The 22,620-nt window shown below is 44.2% G+C and overlaps 1 protein-coding gene across 16 annotated transcripts in view; it reads right to left on the bottom strand.

Annotated features, from left to right (window-relative positions):
- The window catches only part of EXTL3 (exostosin like glycosyltransferase 3), a 152,327-nt gene that overhangs the window by 87,065 nt on the left and 42,642 nt on the right, over nt 1–22,620 (bottom strand). For 8 of the 16 annotated variants that reach the window (XM_065630790.1, XM_065630786.1, XM_065630788.1 and 5 more), the window contains one exon: nt 20,214–20,288. The exons of 3 other annotated variants lie outside the window; for them this stretch is intronic. The gene's annotated coding sequence lies outside the window, so the exon portion shown is untranslated. Of the gene's footprint in view, nt 1–6,308; nt 6,504–10,353; nt 10,400–10,476; nt 10,623–20,213; nt 20,289–22,620 lie in introns of those variants that run through there. 5 more of the 16 variants (XM_065630785.1, XM_065630789.1, XM_065630784.1 and 2 more) reach the window with 5 other exon arrangements.

Genomic DNA, 22,620 nt, shown 5'->3' with positions numbered 1-22,620 from the left:
GATAAATTCCTGTACTCTTGCCTGGGGAAAAACCTTGACCTGCGGGCCAAAACAATTCCTGTCTTAAAGAAACAAAATAAATGAAACTAATGCTTCTCTTCTTCCTCCAACTGCTCTGAAACCAACACGTAAGACTGAAGAAGGAACCTGCACACCGTCTGTCCCCTTATCCACCGTCCCCAGCCTTCACCTTTGGAAACGTTCACGATGCAGCACTGGGTCACCCTGCAGCCACCTCCACAGAAGGGACGAAACCCTTTGGGAAATCCTGACACCGCCACGCAGACTTTGTAAGCTCTGAAAAACAACGGATCAAATCATCGTACGTATTTTTAAGTGCTTACAGGTGAGAGGAGGCAGAACCATGTGTTTCTGCAGCTCCTGCAGTCTGGACGTGTGCTGAGTGGCTCTCACTTTGCGTCTGTTCCTGACAAAAAGGGAACCCGTCCACCAAAGTTTCCAGCTGTATTTGCTTTATTAACTAAACAAAATGAACTGAAAGAATATAAACATTTAACATTTAAAAAGCAGGTTAATCTCAAACTAAATTATCAGGCTAAAACCCCATCTACAAAGCCCATTTATCCTTTATCTAATACTTAAATAATCATTTCATTCATTTGGGAAGGGCGCGGTATAATTTTAATCCTCATGACAACAGCATTATCACGGTGTCAGTGACAACCGATAGCTGCATACGACAGCCACACAACTCATACAGGCTTTGTGTATTTACTCACAGGCTGAAATCGATGCCGAGGCAATAATTCCTGATGGCAATCAAAGCTGTTATAGGCACCTAGGATCCCAAATTATGAAACAGTCATCACAGTCAAACTATGTAATTTGTTACAATTAAAATGCAGTAACACAATTCAGGTAGAAAACAGGACTACGCAAGATAAAATATACAAGGTCTAACATTAAGGGGCTTTTATATAATTTTATTTAGTGGCGCTCAAGAGAAATTGTAGGTCCCTCTCCTCTGCTCACACATTAAACTATAATAACAGCCATCTGGGAGAGTTCAGATGAGCGCAAGTGTTCCCCTCCCAGCAGGAACTGGAGAATGAACAAGATTTTAAAAGTCAATATGTATAAAAAGAACAGCAGCTCAAGATGAGGAAAATGGCTTAAATTTCACTTCTTCCAAGTACCTGCAAAAGCACCAGCTCTTCCCCTTCACTCAAAGATCTTAACGCTTGTTTTTCTTCTTTATCTCCGTTTATTGATTTTACAATGAAAACCAGCACCAGAGCATTTGCCAGGGAAGATGAATTACGTGTATAGATCCAGGAGGTTTAAAGCAGATTTGCCCTGAAATCTGAGAATCAAGTTCTAAGCAAGATTATTCAGACTTTACTATGGCCACAAGGGAAACACGTTTTCAATGGGAGAACAGATCCATGAGCTGCCTAAGCTTTCGTTTTAGACTATTTTTCATTTTTGGAGCATCTTTAAAACCTTTACATTTCACAGCAACATTAACGTTTTCATCGTTAATTTCAGAAAAATATATAAACAAAAATGGTAATTTCCTAAAAGTATGGAGGAAGCTTTCCTTGTTTATTACTTTACTGCTCTGGAAAGAAACATTACTTGCTTTAGAATAAATTTAAAATGAATACTGGTCTGCTAGACTCGAGGCATCTTATTGCATAGAAAGGCAGATTTCACTTGGCGACATGGTGGATTTGCTGCACGCAGGGAAAGCTCCACACCCAGTAACACATGGCAAGAAATAAAAAACACCCTCATCGAAAGCACAGAAATGGGGCAGGAATAAAAGCAAGCGAAAAACCCTTCGACGACGGCAAGAATTCCTGGGTCCTAACCCAGTGTCGGCTTCACTACAGGGCCACTCAGTGAAAATCACTCTATTTTAACTAAAAGGGTATTAATCCAAGCCAATTAATTCAACCATACTACACCTCTATTTGCAGAAGTGACCTTCTTTCGAATTAGCTTAATTTGACTCTGGAAGGAAATTAAACCAAACCTTCAGGCAAACTTCACTCGGAGCAAGAACTAAATTCCATAAACTTCACACAACCAAAGAACCTGGGGAGTGGAATTCACGTTACTTTGCATATCCCTGTGCAGATGAGCCACGAACCGCCCAGCAATTCTTCCCAACACCCCACAGCAAACTTGCTGCTCCTGGACTGAAGCGTGATACGCTTTTCTAGTCGATAATCAGATTTTCGCCTCCCAGATGGCTGTATTTCCACCAAGCTGTGAAAGTATGGCTGCTTGAGATCCTGGGAACGCAAAGCATTATATGACGCTTAAGGATATTAGACTTGTTCGTTGAGTGCTGTAGCCCGGTTAAGAGAAAAGCCATGATGAAAAGCTCTTTAAAAGGGCTCAATAGGAGGTTTCTGTTAAAAAAAAATCTATATGGGAGACTAGGGAGTTTGAAAATATTAAGGAATAACAAATTTGTTTTCCCAGTTCATTTTACTGAGTCGACTCTTAAGTGAAAAAGACGGCTCAGAGGGTACAAACTGAATCAATCACAGCAGTTTAGGGAAAACATGACCCGGCCGCAGGGGGAATAACTAATAACTCACCCGGCTTCAGAAACGCCGGCCTGCTCGGAAAAGGAAAAAGGGCAGCGGGGCGGGCAGAGAGCAGAGAGGTCAAACACGAGGAATGGATTTCCGCCCAACTTCTAATGCGAGCGATGATTAAATACCAGCTGAAGTTGCTGAGACGCAGCTCAGCAATTAAATCCAGCCCAAAAGGAAAGGGCATACAATGAGATAAACTAAACAAGATGGGGGGGGCGGGGCAGGGGGCGGAAAATTCCTCAAGTGTTGTAATTAAGGCATATGTAAGGAAACACATCATGACGAACTTGCTTGTTGATCTCTTCTGCTCCAGGAACAGAAGAGCCCCAGAGCTGAGAGGAGTTGAAAAGCAGCTGAGAGAGGAACGCATTATGATGGCTCCCCGTATTTGAAGGGAGAGGAATTATCCAGCAATGATACACAAGGCTGTGCTTGAAATGACAGAAGTACAATTTCCGAGATTAATTTTGAGCTTTCTTCAGATGATGGAACCCTACTGGAACATCAAAAAGTCCCCGAAGAGCAGAAGCCCCATTTTTTCAGCTATAAACCCACGAGATGATGCATGGTAGAGAAGCAGTTTGGATCCCGGTCCCAGGGTACGGCTTGATGGGCTCCCTGGTTGCTCATCTCACTCAACTTGTCCGTAGCCGTGAAGATCATTACGTTGCAGAACTGCACGTAATCAGAGCTCAGGGTTACAGAAACAAATTTTGCACATGTGTTTGGCTTCATTTCCTCTTCCAAGTGTCTCCTCAAAGCCACTTTCTTCTCCCACTCAGGGTCGTTGGTCATGAACAACCAAGTTGCCACAAGAGGCATCTGCACACATGGTGTGAACGGTTGGGTTGTCACATGCAGGGACAGGAGTTGGACTCTATAATCCTCTTCCAGCTCAGGACATTCTGTGATTCTATGATTGCCCCAAATGGGGCACATGGTCATCAGATGGGAAAGGGGGTCGGGAGGGGAGAAAACCCAACCCTTCCAAATCAGATGGTGAAGCAAAACTACTTCCAAATACCAGGCAACATTTCTTGACATTTCTCAAACCAACACCACAAGCTCTTTAGCAAAAAAGGTTAACTCAAAAGCTGAGACCAGCATTTGGAATGTCCCTCTTGGTGAATCACTTCCACCAAGGACAGGCAGCCCATGGCAGCAGGAAAAGTGCTGCCACAAGCTCAAACCTCAGCAGTTGTTTAAAAAAGCAAATTATTATTAGGATGCTCAGATGAGCTCATCTCTGGTTTTAATCAAACCTGCTGGTTATGTCACTGTTCACTTGAAGATTTTCCATCCCCTCTTAAGGCACAGGGAGGCAGTGGGGGATCGCAGCTCACCCAACAAATGTCCCAGACGCCAGTGAGGAGCGAGGTGCACGCACCGTGCTGAGATTTATTACATTGAAAACCATCAACGACACACTTGGCAGGATTCAGACTTCTCCTCTGGGGAGAAGAAACTTGGTACATTTTATGTGGGAGTCAGACATCTCCACACCCATAATGAAGTTCACGCTGACAAACGGGGACACAAATCTTCATGAAGTTACGCAACTCCCCCCACTCTTAGTGCGAACCAGGGATATTCATTTCAATTTGGAGCATCAAATCCCTCAAGTCAGAAGCCCCAGGCAGAGAATAACCACATCTTACCGTGTACTCCGCAATGTATAACTTGGGATTTAAAGAGAAGAAAACAAGTTATCACGCTGCATTTTATTTTTCTGGCTCTTAAACCCTTGCCAATAATATAAGAATCTGTCGCTAAGAACCAGCTCAATTTTCAATCGCGGTGGGACAGACTCCAGTCCGTTCTCCCACAGCATCGCTCCGTCTGAAGGGCAAACAGGAGCAAGGGTTTAAGCACTAAAGCAAACAGACCCAGCTTTAACACACAGGCTGATGAAAGCTGCTGTACGTAGCTGCTCTTGAAGTCATTTCTTTGTAGCCTTCATTCCCACAGATAATTATGAGCTTAAATGTTCCAAGACTTCAAATTATATTTTGCACTTTCTTCAAGTTGAAGAAAAAAAAAAAAAATCTTATGCTTTTTAAGTCGAGATGAATGAATCCTCACAAGAATAACAGTAATAGCCACAGTTACCTAAGCGATAGATTTGTGGGGGCGCTCTGGGGTGCCCAATTTTCCCAAAAAGCTGTTTCCCACGTCTGTACTTCCCTGGTCGGCTGCCTGTGCTCAGCCCACCTCCAAACCCACCAAACCCGGCACCAATACGTAGAATCATAGAATCGTTTTGGTTGGAAGAGACCCTCAAGATCATCAAATCCAACCATAACCCACCCCTGGCACCGCCCCATGTCCCTGAGAACCTCATGTCCGTCTGTCCAATCCCTCCAGGGATGGTGACTCCAGCACTGCCCTGGGCAGCCTGTTCCAATGCCCCACAGCCCTTTGGGCAAGAAATTGTTCCCCAGATCCAACCTCAACCTCCCCTGGCGCAACTTAAGGCCGTTTCCTCTGATCCTGGCGCTTGTTCGTTGGGAGCAGAGATCAACACAAAAGGTTGAACCCCTAACTAATTAATCTAAAAATTGTTAAGTTTAACATTATTGTCTTGGAGACTATATACATACAAGCCTTCCTTAAAAACTAAATTTGAGTAATATTGATTTTTACAAAGAGGCTTTTGCAAAGTACCGCAAGAAAATCAGCATTTAGGAGAACAAAGCTGGAGGTCTCAACTCCGCAAATGCTGCAGGTATGAGCTCAGGAGGAATTCATCTAGTGTTTTGCATGCACCTTAAAATAAAAAAAGAACACCAAATGGGCCAGCATGCCTATCTGGAGTGACTGGGTTTTAATAAATTACAGCAATATTTTTAAAAAAGAAAAAAAAAAAAAAAAGAAACGGACACCGTCACCCCCAAAAAGGGTACAGACCAAAAAAGTGGGGCAAGAGAGAACATAAAGTGAGCCACAAATAATTTGTGATGGAAAAGAATAGGTTTTATTCTCTCCCCCAGATTCGGAGAGCGTGCTGTATTTTGCGTAGCAAGTGTATGGGGAGAAGGAGTGAGGGGAGAGAATATCAAAATCCAAACAAGTCACAAGGCATCAACAATCCCTTGATGACAGGAGAGTAGTTTTTGTTGGCACAGCTCACGACAGCTGGAGGAATAATTGCAAAGCTGAGCGAGAATGCCTAGAACATATTTTGCCTTGAGATTCTCAGATGAAAGATGCTATCCACAAGCACTTTGTGAACGTTAATTAAACCCACACAGCCCCTTTTGGCAGATCAAGAGGTATTTATCCTTATTTTGCAGAGAGGAGAATGAATGTCTCAGGCACTTCTAACATAACTTCTAACTCTTTCTACTTCGGAAGTGCTCCACAGATATATCCACCACCAAAAACACAAATTAACCTTCTGAGTCCAGCAGCTTTTCCCAGCACACAGCCAGGATAGAGCTTTCCCTCTGATCGCTGCCCCAACAGAAATCTTGACTCTGCAGAAAAAACAAGCCAGCTCTGGCTGTGCAGGTCAAGAAAGATGCGTATGAGTACTACAAACAAGCTTTAAAGCAACATCGTCCCCTTAGGAGCTGTAAAAATCAATTTAATCGCTCTTCCTTTGGTTTTCCTCTTCATCAAAGATGATTCAGCCTTTCCAGACCAACTGGGCTTCATGATGTGAAGTGTCTCCCACGTTTGAGCGCCGTTCCCTGCAGAATTGCTGCTTCTCAACACGGCTTTAGAGACACCCACCTTTGTAAAGCTGCTGTCCAGAGAAATGTCCCAGCGTGTCCTCGTCACCCCCAGCGATCTGCCTGCGCTAACACCAGCTCTCTCCTCCTGGAAGAGGAAAATTACTTCTAGGATCTTCCCCGCGTGATGCTCCAATTAGGAACTTAAGTTCTCAGCTTTGGCCGCGTTCCTTCTCGCCGAGCCCAAGGCAAGCACCTGCAAATCCAGTACAAACCAGGTTTCATCCATCTTCCCCCTAATTAGACGTTATATCAGCATACATAAGTATTTCAAAGTAGCTTTATGCCATCAACAGCTACTGCTACCGTTCCAAACGAGCTTTCCATTCCATATATTGATATAATACACCACTCTCCAGTGAGGTAAAATAAAATAACGTTAAGTGTAAATTTAATCCAATACGCTGGGTTAAAGCAGGGAGAACCAGTGGAGATAAAAATGAGCAGTGAAATATTTACCAAAAGAAGCAAAAGAGGCATGAAGTATTTGAGACACCTACACTGGCAGGGCTGTTGTATTCTGTGAAAAAAGAGCTTATCCTCAAAAGAAAACCTGCCAATTATTTGCTAAACTGACCTGGAAAATTTTGTATTTAAGAGGAGAAGGGTCAGTTTATTGGATCTACAAAGAGTAGCTGAGAACATCTGCAAGGACAGGAAGAATATGCATAAGCACACATGTGAACTAAAAACCCAAAATACACAGTGATGGCCGATGTCTGTGATCTTGTCAGGAAAATAAGTGTATGTGGTCTTTGCTGTTAAAACAACACATCCTTGAGGCAGCTGATGAAGTGTATATTTCAGCTGGAAATACATTTAATGATGCAGTGGGAAAGGAAACCTAAGAATAAGTGGAGCACATTCAAAGACTTAAGACACTAAAAGGCATAAAATCCTATTCAAAAATCTCACCCCAACATATATATAGCTTAGGAGAAGCTTAGATAGGAACATAATAGTATAAAATATGTAGTTTAAAACCTTGTTTCTGTTCTAATTTCTTGTCTAACACATACTTGACAAAGACCCCTTCAGCCTTACGCTGCTGAACAGGGAAGGAGGATCTCGGAGGTGACAAAGAGCATTGGCTCTTCCCCCACCATCAGGTGCTGCCCCAAAGCTGGACAAACAGGTCCCTTTGCAGATCCTTTGGACGTGCCAGTTCAGCAGCAATAACAGGTCCACCAGTTTCTTATTCATTGAGTGCACTGAGTTAAATTCTTCTTCAACCTAAAGGAACTACCAAGGAATTAAGAGTTTGGGGATACAAACTGCCATTCAGATCATCTAGTCTCATGCTCTAGATTCTGCTTTACTCAAATTCAGTGTTACTCAGGTTATGTTTTCCTGCAGCAGTGGAGGTGAGGACATTTTCAAATTGGCCATCGCATCAGCTGCTTTCTGACCCTGCTCCACCAGCCTGCCTGGCTTAAAAACCCACCTAGTGTGGTCATTTTATTCAGAAATCGGCATCCGCCAGAAATGCTGCCGGACAGCGTGACTTCTGCAGAGCTCCGATACTCAAGGGCACCCACTAGTTACACCAACCTACTGTAACTCTGTTATACATACATACATACATACATATATATACATATATATATATAAAAATTATATTCTGTTGATGTTTAGAGGGTTACACCACGGCCTAGAGGGCACAGCACAGGTTTCACCACCACCTGGCCACTGCGCTCAGCAAGTCAGAACTGCCCGGGGCCGCAAGCAGAGCTTAGAGCAAGCACAGAAGATGAAAAGCTTTCCCTAGACTAAGCCAGTGTCCCAACTGGCTTTCTTGGGAGCTTGCAAGCTCACAGTAACTTTCCACAGGAGCTGCAAGGTTCAGTTTGTAAAACCAGGCTACCAAAAGCCACAGCCACCACTGAGAAGCCAGCCTTGTCACACAGGTGGCCACCATCATCTCTTTGCTAACCCAAGGCAGAGGCAGCTCCTAAGCCCATGAAAACCTGAAACAGAGCCAGGGAACCAGGTAGCTGGTTGTGCAATTCCAATATTACATGTGCTGTTGCAACCTGGCACCGCCAAGAGACGACAGAAACATTTGGGTTGGAGCCAGCAGATGTTTGCTGCTGCATTTAGTTACCCCTGCTCTGACCCTTCACAGGGAGGCAGGACCCACGGGGAACCTCAAACGCTCCCTCCACCCAGCCCCACGTGCCAGATCCAGCTCTTCCCAAGCAGACACACGATTCCTCTGCCATCCAGCTTGGAGCTGCTTCTCCAACCCGCTCCCTCAGGACAGTGGTAATACAGGGGTTAAAATAACACATCTCAGCTGCATGTATTAGTTTTTAGCGATAGATAGGATCAAAGTTTTTTGGCCTAAAATTTCATCTATGCCTTTGGTTTCTGGTTAAATTAAGAGTGCACACAGCGAGGTAGATATGGAGACTTTATTAAAGGCGTCCATTGCATTCAGAGCAATTTCCACAGAAACGTATGTAGAATGTCCTGAGTTGGAAGGGACCCACCAGGATCATAGAGTCCAACTCCTGCCCCTGCATGTGACAACCCCACAGTTCACAGTGTGTGTTTGAGGATGTTGTTCAGCCTCTTTGTGAATGCTGTAAATTTGCAGTACACTCCATCCGGATGACAACTTTGAATTGAGCCAATTCCAAATGAGAAACGTTGCTGCGTTCTAACACGCACCGCGACGCAAAGCAGCCGCACTGACCTTTCCTGGCTGCCTCCCCGGCGTCCTTCCGACAAACGTTGGCAGTTTTCAGACTGGTGTGGATTTCCACTGCCCTTTGAGGACGCAGAGCAGCACCTTCCAACACGGAGGAGCAGCAACCCTCCTCTTCTGATCTTCAGGGAGAGGTTTGAACTCCAAGGAGAGGTTTGAGGCTCAGTGCGAGGCGCAGGAGGAGCAGCGCTAACAGGGGGTATCTTCTACACGCGTAGGCGAGGGCCAGGACTTGTTATTTCGTTCTTTACGATAAGAGGCAGAGCACATTTTTGGCCTTCCCACGCAAGTCCATAGTTGTATGACAGCCAGCTCTTTATCGCTTCCCATTTCACTTTGTTTGTTTGTTTTAAGCTTTGCCCAAGGTTATGTTCAACAAGGGTTTCTCCCTCCAAATACAGCATTAAAAGTACTATCACGTTAACATCTGGAAATTGCACTGAAATCCTGCTTGGAATTGCACGCTTTTCAAAAGGAAGCCCCAACCAAGCAGAAGAGCAGCAAATTTTTGCCTGACGTCCATTTGCAGGTGAAGCATTTTGCAGAAGCCGCCTTGCAGGTCGTCCTTACGCCTTTCCATGGATCAATAACCACCCCCTCCTGCCCTCACGGGAGGCAAACCCCACAGCACACACATGTCACACAAAACAACCATCACTCAGTATCCCTGAATCATGATAGTGAGTAGAAACAAGCATGGGATCAACCTCCTACATCAAGCACAACCGGCTGCAGACACCAACTCAAACCTTTTCTGAAAAGCATCAAAATGTTTTCGAAAAAGCCCATCTGGCTGTTGAACTCACCCTCTTTTTCCATCCAAACTACTATTCTACAGCTGCAGATCTCATGACTAAAAGCTCCCTTCTAACTCTCAGTCCCTGTATATTTGTGACCTCATAATATCATTTTTCTTTTGGAGATCACTGTCCTTTAAGGATTTTTACCCCCTCTATGATATAATCTGTATTACATATTTAAAGAGAGAGACCGTAACCCTTCTGGCCTCCTTTCAGCATCCCAAACATATCTCTTATCAACCCGGCAGCTGCTCAGGGACGGTGTCAGGGTCCCTTTTGCAGCTCCTGTGTCCAGAAAATGTTCCACGCTTCAGAGAAGCAGCAGTTTCTTACATCACAGACTCTTCCACATCATCCTTTGCTGAGCCTAATGACTCTGGAAAGATCCCTGGGGAGGGATCTGCCAACAAGCTCTATTAAATATCCAACAAGAAACAGCAAAACTTTTTTTTTTTAAATTATGTTTTCAAGTTGGCTGTAACACACAGAACATCACATGCCATATAAAAGATTTGCCCTCAGTTCTCTGCACTTACTTTGAAGCAAGGTGGCTGTACGCAAACGCAGCTTTTTCCAGGAGAATTAACAACTCAGGACCACAAAGAAATATGAAAACACATCACTTGTCACAGGACAGAAAGCAGAACAACTGCAAATACCTTTCAAATACTGGCACGAGAGACTTCATCTAGGATATGGTTTCGTGCAGTCGCTCAGCTGATCTAATGGCCTGTTGCTGCCAAAAAGAGATCTCTTTTCCAGCTTCCAAACCTGGATCCACAGCGAGCTGATTCAGGGAGTCAAGCTGGAAGGAAATTATCTGTACTGAGAAGGAAGGAATCGGATCCGTATCAAGACAAAAAGATCAGCGGGAGCACAAAGCCGGGAGCAAAACCTTTCCATGCAGCACCAGCTTGACGTGATAGCAGTTCAGCTACAATGCAAAACCACACTCTAAATTTAGACAGCTTTAGAACTATAAAGCCGTATCTCACGTCCATTATTCCTCTCCCAACGCAAGAATGAGCCATTCTATTCTAAACGCTTTTATATCACCGTAGCGCTCCCTACCCTACAGGAGCACACATCAATTATGGATAAAGTGGTTCAACTTTTGAATGTAGACAAAAATTGAGACAAAGCTAATGGTGGTGAAGGACAGGTTGCCTGGGGAGGGAAATGATCACAAGTTTAGGAGAAATGGGGAAAAAAAACCTCCAGACAATTTACCTGGGCTTGGGTCACCACTCATTAATGCACTGAAGAGAATCACTTCACACGTTATAAATCATGCTGCTCTTGGCTTAATCCCTTTTTATCCACCTCAGACAGCATCCAGTACCTTTCACACACACAATCTAATGGGAACACTTAACTCTGATAAAACACACAGGAGGAAAAAGAAAAAAAAGAAACCTGAGGGCCTTAATTTGAGCAAGAAAAACCATCAGGAGATGTAGTAATGGCATCAGTTTTCACCACTCACTTCTCTAAGCCACTCTCCGCATTTCCACCTCCTCCAGAAAAGGGAAAACGCCTCTGCAAACAAACCCCGGGCGGTGCAGGCAGAGAACATGGTTGTTTTCTCCTGTTGATGTGTTTCTGTCTACCCCCTGCTGATATGGAATTTCCAACAGACTTTAAAAGCTTTCCCATTCAGGCTGTGCTCCGTTTTAAGAAGTTTCTGGATAGGGCCAATTGTGTTCAGTGCAGACATATAAAACTTTTAATTTTGGCTATTAGGCAAAGCTCAGGGTTCAACAACAAGTAGCCAGTCTCTGTCCCAATTTTTTTTTTTTTTTCTTTCTAATCATGGCTTGAAAAAAGCAGCCATGACACACCCTTCCTTAAATATGTATCAATTTTTTAATGTATTGAAACAAAATTTAACATCAGACAGTAATAGAATCATAGAATCATTTCAGTTGGAAGAGACCCTCAGGATCATCGAGTCCAACCATAACCTAACCAACCCTAGCACTAAACCACGTCCTTAGGAACCTCATCTAAACGCCTTTTAAACACCTCCATATACCAGTGATATCTTCTATCAGGGCTGGCAAGGGTAAGAACACTTTTTTCCCCACACACACTTTCTAATCTTCTCCTAGTATCACTGATAATATAAACTAATAACAATTATTAAAAAGTGCTTTAGTCTAAAGGTTCAAGGTTGAAAGAATCCACAACCTGCCGAAAGAACAAAACCCAACTTCAACCAGAAAGGCTAAAACATCCAATTCCAGCCTGAGTATTTTTGTCAACTCTCCTCCTAGTGTTTGCTAAAGCTCCAAAGCTACAAACCGTGCAGTTACAGTCCCACAGACAGCAGCAGACTGACGCTTCATCTCACTCTTACAATACGATCTCAGGGGCAGAACCACATAGAAACAGACACACTTGACTGGCGAACCCAAGAGGATCGGTATAAATTGGCTCCCTAGAGACCTAACGAAGGTTTCCTCTCCTCCTCAAAGGCATCAGCTCTGTGATGCCTCACGGTGAGCACTGGAGACAGAATTAAAAGGACACAAAATCTGTGCACAGGGAACGGCAGCAGCTGGATCAGCGGGATGAAGCAGAGGATCCAAGCAGCAGACAGGAGGGGAAAGGAGAGAAATGCCCCCTCCTTTCCTTAGGGACAGTGTCAGTGCGGCAATGCGTTCACCTGCCACCCTTCCCAGCTTAGATCTCTCTTCTGAAAATGGTTTCGTAGGAACTGCCTTATAAAACCTGAATTATAGCCTGTATGAGCTGTGCTGCCCAGGGCAGCAGCCACCACCGGCCACTTGTGCAGAGGGTTGAGGTTCTGTGCAACACACCTCAACTCAGTCCAGATCCAGACCGACTTTGCACCAGCTTTCAAAATCTTCCCCGTGTTGTTTCAAGTGTGTAAACACTAATATGCAAACCAATAATCTGACTCTTCATCAGTTACTAATGCAGGTCCAGGCTGAAGTCTGTTCATAGAGGCAGAAGCGAGGGAACCCGCACCCTGTGCTGCACCACTCTGGAGGAAAATTTCCTCTTCTAAAATTAAGTGAGACGTCCCCGACTTCCACATCAGCCTTTGTGCTGCCCAGGGGAGGTGGAAATATAGGCTCACTTTGGAGGGAGTGACAGAAGAAAGGTCTGTAGAGAAATAAATATCTCCAGTCATCGGCATCACCAGCTAAACGGCCAGAGAGCAGCAGGCCTGAGAGCCACTGAATGCACAAAGCACACAACAAAAAACACTTCCCAAAGTGGAAAAAATTAATAACCTGGTTATCATTTTTGGAAAAAATAACACCACTGATTCCCACTCTTCCTTTGATTTGCAACAGGAGGAGGAAGGAGTGTGAAGGAGGGAGAAACAAGTTGTTGAAACAACAACAGCTGCTACATCAATACAGGCATAATTGAGTCGCAAGCATCGGAGCAGCCGCTGCCTTTTAAAGGGGACTTTACAACCTCAAAACACAAACGTCCGGCTGTATTTTCTTCCTAATCAGAAGTCAATTATCCTGCCGAGCGATGACAGAACAATTCCACAAAGTAAATCCTTCGCATATCAGGGCCTTCTGTGATCACGTTGCACTGGAAACTTCCTCGCCCGCACAAAAGCCAGGAGGGTTTCACTCCCGGTCCCCATGGTTGCTTCCGACGGCCTCTCTCCAAACTACCACGTGAACCTTCAGCATAAAACAAAAATCTTCAGCTGACAAAGTGAGCTAATGCACATTTATCCAAATAGAAATTTCACCTGATCTTTTATCAAGTCTGAGGCTGTCCAGAAAGTGTGTCTGTCCAGCTGTCTGCACATTTTACTCCTAGAAGCAAATGAGAGCTGCTGGGAAACATTGTTCCCTCTTCCCAATCATTCCCATAGTAATACAAACCTCTCGGAGAGTCCCTTTTAATACTCTTTTAACCACTTTGAAATAGCTTTATTATAGTAAACCATTACTGCAACATTTTCATATCACGAGCAAGTTTTAAACTGTTCTCTGGCTTCGTACATTGGAACATTCTAGTCTCCAACACCATTCCCTTCCCAGATGCCAAAGCCCAAATAGATTTAAATTATTTCCAATGGAGCAGGCTGCCAGTACCTGCTTTTGGATAAATTAATGACATTGCGCTCACCAGAAATCAAGGAAAGTGAGAAGTTCTTAAATCAAACTGAATTCTGGCCAGTCCCCAGGGTTACTAACCCCATTCTTACAACAGAATCTTTTAATGAGCACAAACAGTCAAGGCTTCTGCTTTACAAATTATCCGAAAAGCTGCTGATTCCTGTCACAGGGAGCCCTCATACCCCTCAGCCTATCACCCTGTTGGCAAGTTTGGATGTGATTTGAATTCAGATTTATTTCCCTGGCCAGGACACAGGTTAGAGCCAAGGTACCTTTTATTTTACAGAGATCCCACACCATCCCCCAGTTCTCCAGGTTGGTATAAGCTCTACTCCCAACTTGTTCTGTACACAGCCCTACAAAACCATCCACATTGTCTGATCAGCTGTGTTATATCGAGAGCAAAGCACATGTTCAGTGAGAGGTTCCCACAAACCACACTTGTAGATAAGTACGAAGACAAGGCTGGTGGAAAATGGTCCCTCAGAGAACATGTGAAAAGCCTCATGATCCTGGACCTCAACATCAAAATTGCAGCTACAAGCTCAGTAACTTTCTGCCTATTTCTCTCTACTGCTTTAGAAGTGTCATCCCTGCTCCAAAAGGGAAGTCCTGCCTCATATTTCTGAACAGGAATGATTAGATTCTGCCCCCTCCTTTTTAGATGGTGACACAAGACATCAGAGGAGAAGAAACTGCTCTAGAGCCTTGTTTCTATAGCAGAGACAACATGAAAAATACAGCTAGGGAATTTGCTCAGATACCCTCCCAGGAACAGCTCAGGAACAAATCCAAAAACAGCCTGAAGAGCAGCAGGGGAGCTGGAGCCATGGTCCAACATGGGAGAGCCAAGCCTATTTATTTAATATCGAAAAAAATAGCAACACCAAGAGGATAAGAGAGACGGAGGGTTGCAGACCTGCATTAGCACATTACAGAGCATGCAACCTGATGGCTTTAGCCTCACTCGAGTGCTCTTCCTCTAACCTACCATGTGATTCGAGAAGAACTGTGAGCAGAAAAGAAATAAACACGCCAACAGTGACTTATTCTACCTAGATACAAACCAGTTCCTGGAGGGGAAAGGAGGAGAACAGAAGCCGAACTGATAGGACAGGCTTAGCAAACAGGAGCACTTGAGCACATACTGCCGGCTTCGTCATCCTGCCACAAAGGCAGCCTGTTCCAGCTCTGCCGTTCCAGCATTGTCCCACGCAGCCTCAAGGCTCCGTTTCAATGGCTTTATTAAATTTAAAAGTCCCCTTGGTGATGGCACTAGTTGGTTTCTCGGAGCTCCCCATTGCTGGATCACAGCAGAGATCCCTCCAAACCTTCCCTCGCTCCAAGCCAACACGTGAGGTTTAACCTACATGGAGTCTCCATCACAACAAATTTTTCTGGGCTCAGCAAAATTCCAACATACAACTCAGCATTTTACATGCTCTTTTCATGCTGGCTATATTATTCAATGTACTAGTAAAAATAAAATATAAATAACGCAGTATTCCAGTGCTGTCCAGGATGAGCTGATCCTTTCAGAGGGATCAATGTCTGGCACATCTACACCCTCTAAGGGCTACTCAGCCAAAAATAACGCCGAAACCAAAAAGAGAAACAGCCAGTTTGGTTGTTCTTATCCCAATCACATTAAAAATTATTCTCCATTTACTATCTTACTGAACTACATCTGAAATTGTTAGAGTAGGCTGGCTGAGGGCTGGCACGCTAGCTGCATACAACTTCACAGAAGCACATGTAAAAAGAAGAATGAGAAAGAACCCTAAATATTATATTATGTACAATAATATATTATGTACATGAAGACGACAAGAATAAAAAAACCTCATGCCAACAGTCCTTCACTTCGAACAAGCAGGGGCTGGGACATCCTGCGTAGTGACAGAGCCCAGATCAAGCTATGGTTTCTGGATGTATTTTTCTCCCTCTCTCCTCCTCCTCGTGCCGTACATGTCCCCTGTCCCAGGGGACTCCACAGCTCAGATTTGGGACTGTGTGACTGCACGAGGCAGCTCGGTGTGCCCAGGGTGACACACCTTGGCAGGCCAGGTGAGGCTTCAGGGACCTGGTGTTCTATCACCAGTGCTGGGACAAATCTGCTCCATTAGATTATGATACATTTGTTGACGTGCTTTCCTGGACACAGCAGCAACGCTGGCCTTTTCAAGAGAAAATTGCTGTGAGGACTTGGTCTGTGCACATCTGTAGGTCTAATTTACAGCACTGTGATACCACAGACTTGCGGCGTAAGAGTTGGTATCAGGCTGGCATCATGGTGTGGCAGAAATGGTCACCATGCCCTAACTCTGATCAACATGGGCCCCTTGAAACATGGGGCTGGTTGATGCGGATGGAATCTGGGTCCTGAACAGCACAAAAGCCACCAGGAGCACAGGTGAGCCTGAACGATGGTGTGCCTTCTTCAGTTTTATTAATAAAAGCAGGAAGGAAGCACTTGGGAAGGTGGCAGAGAGGAAAGAAGAAGAAAAGCCCAATGGCAGGATGGCCAAGGATGCCCCAGGACTTGGGAGATAAGCCCCCGACACAGGGAAAAACTGCTCTGGATGGTCCACGGAGCTCTGAGGAAAACACCCGAGTGTCCTGAGCTGAACCCAGGTCAGGTTTCCCAGGCCGCCCCCAGGGCAGGACTTTAACCACCCTTGTGGGAGGTTTAACCAACCTTGTGATTCAGCTCGGGGCAGCACAAAAGCCACAGGGATGAGTCAGGGCAGATACACAAAACTTGTGCGAGCCTGCAGACCATCGCTGCAGGCTGGGACCACAGCCCTGAACGTTAAGATTTCAATCACGTTGTATTCCGGTTCTACTTTTTGGAAGCCACAGCACTAATAAAATAAATATGGCTTATGCAAAGAAGAGGGGATGGAGGGGCAGGCCTTTCCCTTGCAGCCCTGTTTGATAACACCAGTTTATATTTACCTAAATAAGAATAATTCTCTCTTTTGGTATCATTTCCCCTCTGAACCAACGGCTAGGGGAAGGTTTAACATCCAAAGCATTTCTTGTCCCCATTCAGAAGATGCAGTGCACACCAGCAGCCATTTAGTTTCACAAAATTGCTGCAGGATACAAAGATACATCCCATATCCTGGCTGACAGCTTTAGCACAAAGCCACACAATGTCTGCCAGGGCTCCTTGTTAAATACTATATTGTTCTAGTGACTCAGTGCACTGGAACGTATCAGGTTTATTCATAGCTTTTCTGATAGTGTCTTTAGATTAGCCACATAAAATTCTGCTTTTTAGAAAAAAAAAATAAGTCTATGGCTTATTATGTGGAGCATACAAAATTCCTAGTTTCTTTTCTGGGGTTATAAATACAGAGAACTGAAGCAAAAGGACAGGCTCTCAGAAATCTAATGGTTCTTTCAAGCTTTCTAATAAGTAGAACTGTAAGAACATTCAAGAGCAGAAAAAACAGACATGCACCGTGACCAAATGTTACCATCAAAAGGCAAGAGGACAGAAGAGTAGTGAAGATGGTCAAAGACACAGAGCACCTTCTCTAAGAAGGACAGTTGAATTACTCAGGACATTTTAGTCTGGAAAATAAACCTCTGATAGGGGACATGGCAGAGATTTACAGAACCCAAACCAGCACACAATAGACAAACACAAAAGCAACAATTCCCAAAACAGGAGGTTATTACAGTAAACTAGTTGGAAGAAGGTTCCATTACCAAAAGGAGGTGGTTCATCGCACAAAGTTAAACTTTGAAATGTCTGATACCAAAAGCACACGTGGGTTTAAACAGCAGCTAAACAAATTGATGCGAGATGAAGGATATTTCTACTGGCCGCTGTGGGAGACAGGACAGATCTCTGGCCTCCCGCAGCTCAGGTGTTTGTTTGCCATGCCCTGAGTTTTTAATAAAGCAGGGAAGTCTATGGTACCTTCTGAGAAGAACAGCAGCAAAAAGCAGGAATTCATCTCCCCTGCTGTCTAGTGCTCCTCAGGAGGACTGTAGGCAGCACAAATCCTTGCAATACCAAACTAACTGTTCTCACTTCACCTTCTTAATTGCAGTCGTGAGCAGAGACCACAGAAGCATGTACACAGCTGAGCCTGGTGCTTGGACTGGAAGCATCAGACATTCACACAGATGATGCCACATCCTCCTAGGAAGCAACCTGCAGTACAACCTCCCGCAGCACTTAGCTTTGCTGCCAAGCCAGGAAGCCTCAGGTGATGCTCAAAGATGAGTCTCCTGAAACTATTTTTATATTCCAGCCACAGCCCAGTTATTGAGATATTTAGTGCCGCAGAGACAGTCTTGCATAAGAATGACTTGAGGACGCCCTTGGAACAGGTTATTTTCCCGTTCTGTCCCACGGCAGTCACAGACAGCGTTTCCAGCATCTCTTCTGTTCCAGCTCTCTGCCAAGAGCAGCCCTTCGCTCAGCTATCTCCTACTGACCTAAATTCACGCGTGCAGTTCTCCTGCTTTAATCACGATCTTCCACCCTGCAAAAAGACTCCAAGCCTGAAATCCTTGTCTCCTGTGTTCACTCTTCCAGCCACCAGGCCCATAAATGCATTAGCATTGCTTCTGAAGGTCAATGCTGAGCCCGCTCCACGCAACACCGGCCATAATAAGTGTTCTGCAGGCCAAATTATGCCCTCAGGGAAGCTATGCAGCCCTGTGGCCTTCTGCAGATTGTACAGCTGTCAGGCTACAACTTACTATGTTCTACTTAAGATATGCAAGGAGAAAGAATTCAATGGTATCGACTTATTTTAGCTCCTGAAGTCAGCAGATCTGACTCTAAACACACACTGGGATTAGATCCGTCGATGAAGACCATGGCACGACAGCACCTTTGGTCAATAACAGCTTCATTTGTTCTTCATATGACCTCTCTGCTACTTCCAGTTTTATTATTCACCATTGCGTCTGTTACAGCAGCTATGTAGAGAGGAGAGAGTCCCCACTGTGTTTGGCACAACAAAAGTAGAGTAAAAAGACTCCTCTGAATCCAGAAGTAGAACGAACTAAATCAATGCTGTAGTAAGTAGGACTAGAACATCTGAACCACAAACATCCTGCGTGTCATGTTATACTGGTCAGATAGAGAAGTTAGGAAGCCACAAATAAATAAGCCTCTTTTTCCCCTTCTTTCACAGAAGCACAGGAACACTCTGCCCTGCTCCCAGGATGGATTTAAACCAACCTGACAATACGCTCCAGTCTCAAAGTGTATTACTGCATCCTTGTCCTTTATTAATGAACACCCTCAGTTTTAAAATTCATCATCCCATGTTATCCTTAGGGGAGCTACCTGCTAGGACTGTTAAAATAAACTTAATTGTGCAGTGGTCTCTATCTGTGCAGCTCCTACACTCTGTCTGCACCTGCATTTTACACCCAGGAGTAGAGTGTCGTCCAGGCTTGCAGACAACTACTGTGGGCAGTTAACTATTTCAGTCTGGCTGTGCCCCCCGCACCAGATGGGCCAAGATGCTCCAATTAACCAGTACTTACCGGCTAAAGTCCCACACAGTAGCAAGTCTAAAAATACTCGTAGACACCTCATAAAGCATGGGCTCGTTATTATAGCCCATTTAGCATGCATGCAAGATATTTTAATGTGTAAAAATTCCCCATGAAATAAAGATTTTCTCCTCTACTTTCAGAAATAAAAAAACACCACACTGTCCTTACCATGAACTAAGCAACACTTTCCAGTTCTTTTTTCTTACACTTTTCAGCCCACAGGACAAGCAAAGCCTAATTTGCCCAATTTCACAGCACGCCTTTATGAGGAACCCCCACGTGTGTCACGGCAGGTCCCTCATCCACCCTCCTTGCAGAGTCCAACACCTCCAACAAGGCTGGAATAGAGGAGAACATTTGCTCTCCTGACTCAAGAGCCTCCTCTGCTCCGCACCACAGGAAACCACGCATGACACATCGCTAAATTATGTGGCAACACCTTTAGTGTTGATTCCCCCACAGCCTTGAGCAGGTCCAAGCCATAACTGCACCAGTTCTCCACTCTGATAAAACACGCACGCTATTGGAAGTAGGATACACATAAAATTTACCACTTCAGATAAAAGGAGCAGGAGCCAACAACATCTGCTTCTCCCAAAACAAGAGTTAAGCCAAGGAAGCTTGTTTTTCTAGGACAACATCGTCCAAGCATGCAGACGTAATGATGCTCCCCAGTGAAGTCAATTTTAAGCCAACATTAGGCACTACAGAAAATCTTATTCTTGAAATATTAAGGTACTCACTGTACAAGGTGATCAACTGGAAAACTGGAATCTGTCCCTCTTCTGTACTCAAGTCTCTACTCATTTGTCTGGAGCCTATTAGAGAGGAAAAAAGTTGTAAATATAGACAAGGCAACCAAAAAAAAAATATTAAAAAAAAAATCAAAGCAATGCAAAACAGACACACACACGCACCCAACACCGAGGTCAAGAAAGAGCTTATAAAGCTCACAGCGAAGTCCCTCAAGCAAATGCTGTGATGTTTGAAAAAGAACTATGGCATTGGCTGCCTCTGGAGGTTCTCAAGAAGGTCAGACCTGCTCCAAGCCAAGAGTAAAGCAAGATGTTTATACAAGAGAGTAGCAGCAAGAGCTACACAAAACTCCAGGAACAGCACATAGCAGCTCTTTGTGACACATGCTGATCACCAACGCACCATTACACGTGTGGTCAAGAACATTAAACACGGAAACGAATTTTTCCTCACTGCCCACAAAAACTACTTTATCAAGAAACAGTCCTGAAGGGTTAATGGGATGTGATGTAGCATACAAAGAAGTTCCTTTAATACATTGGTTGTTTCGACTCACTTTATCTCCTTAATATGAAGCCACTGAACTTCTGCTCAAACCCATTTTGATTAAGTGAAAGATTACCCATGGAATGGTGCTTGGATGCAGACAAAAGGAAAACCCGTGGCTAGACATACATGTTAGTTTACATCACACACAGACCAATTATGCTTCAGGGAGACATTAAATCCCTGTTCAATTAATAGAGACACCTCTTAAGATGAGCATTAAATAATTCCCTACGATGCAGCGTGACAACTGGCTACTTCAGTAAATTGGAATAGAAATAACATCTCCCTACCAACAAAATCCACATCAAAACTTGCCCTTAAAACAACAAGAGGTCAGGAAGGAGGGATGGGGGCAGGAATGGTGCTACCACAGCACTATTGTATGCTTATATTAAAGACTCCTCATCAGAAAATTAAACGAAATGGATGCCTTTCATGTTTACCAATAAGAGAGATAATGGTTTTTATGTAAATGACATTACTTCCAGCCAGATCTGCAAGAGACTCGAGCCATACAGCCCCATCTCCCCTTGCAAGCGACTCCCCTTCAGGCAGCCAATCTAAATGCAAATTATAATCAAATGGCAAAACCAAGAGTTTTCTGGATGATGCCGAGAACTTAAAACTAGGGACAAAGCGTACATATTTGAGAATGACCCTCCTCTTTTGGGAAGATAGGCTGATCTCACGTTGCTTTTTCAGCCTGAACATGCATAAAAATTCAAGTATAACTTGGTTCTCATTTACAGCCATATTATTTACCTTTACAGCGAATAGTATCATCTGCTTCCATCCTACTGCCCTTGGTGTTAAAACAAGGGGGGACGTTCTTCTACCACGCTATGGAGAGAGGATCTGTCTCGGAGGTGTTTCACCCACAATGAGAGCATCTCATCAGCAAGGATATTAAATCGGAGCAATAATAAAGCCCCAATTGGACTTTGCAGAACAAATAGCACTTCTATATTATCAGGGGAAAATTTCTCCTTAGATCAGAGTTGTTTGTGTAATTCGGAGGAGGAAGGTGTTATCACAGGATGGTTATTAGGAGGCAGAGATATAAAAGTGTCGTCAGCACAAGGAGCACCGCTCTTTAGCATAAAAGCTTTCTTGAAGAGCACTTAAATCCTGACCCCTACCTGGGGCATATATCAAGTCAGGTGCTTTCCCAGCACTGATTAAAACAAGGGACAAATGGCAAATCTGAAAAGAACTAATATTAGAAACTGCAGTGTTTAATAAGTAGAATGCACAGAGGAGAAACTAATGATTAAAACAAAGGCCAAAAAAATCTGTCAGCCTGACTACGGCACAAGTCCACAAGCGTGTCTCGGAGGGGACTTGTTACTACCACAAGCAGCTAAACACCAAAACTACTGTTCCCAGGAGGCACACACATCCTCAGAGGGATGCAGCTAATTAACGATATAGGCATATACATGCTCGTTACACGGGTGAAGAGCTTCACGTTTTGTATGTTTTGAAAGCGCAGACTGCAGGAATATTCATAGAGCAGAACCTCGCTAATTAACATTAATAACCGAGGGACCACTTCTGCAAACAGCTGGATTTTGTGAATTAGGCAGCGAGAGGACACGCAAAGCTGGGAAGCAGAGAGACAACGCAGCCCAGCAGGCACCTGGCTCGCTTCACTGGATATCCATAAATAATCTATCATTGTGCCTCAATGTATATGAGTGAATGTGCAGACTATAAATAAAGCACCTCTCATTATGCAAGGCCCTGCTAAATTTGATTAGTAGGGTTTGACTGCCCATCTGAGGAGGTTATTAAATTAAAGAACACAATCTGGACTACCTTCTCTCAAACTTTTCACGTGTGCCA

This window comes from Caloenas nicobarica, chromosome 3 (genome assembly GCF_036013445.1).
Source record: "Caloenas nicobarica isolate bCalNic1 chromosome 3, bCalNic1.hap1, whole genome shotgun sequence".
Taxonomy (NCBI): domain Eukaryota; kingdom Metazoa; phylum Chordata; class Aves; order Columbiformes; family Columbidae; genus Caloenas; species Caloenas nicobarica.
This window is presented reverse-complemented; position numbering and strand designations above follow the sequence as displayed.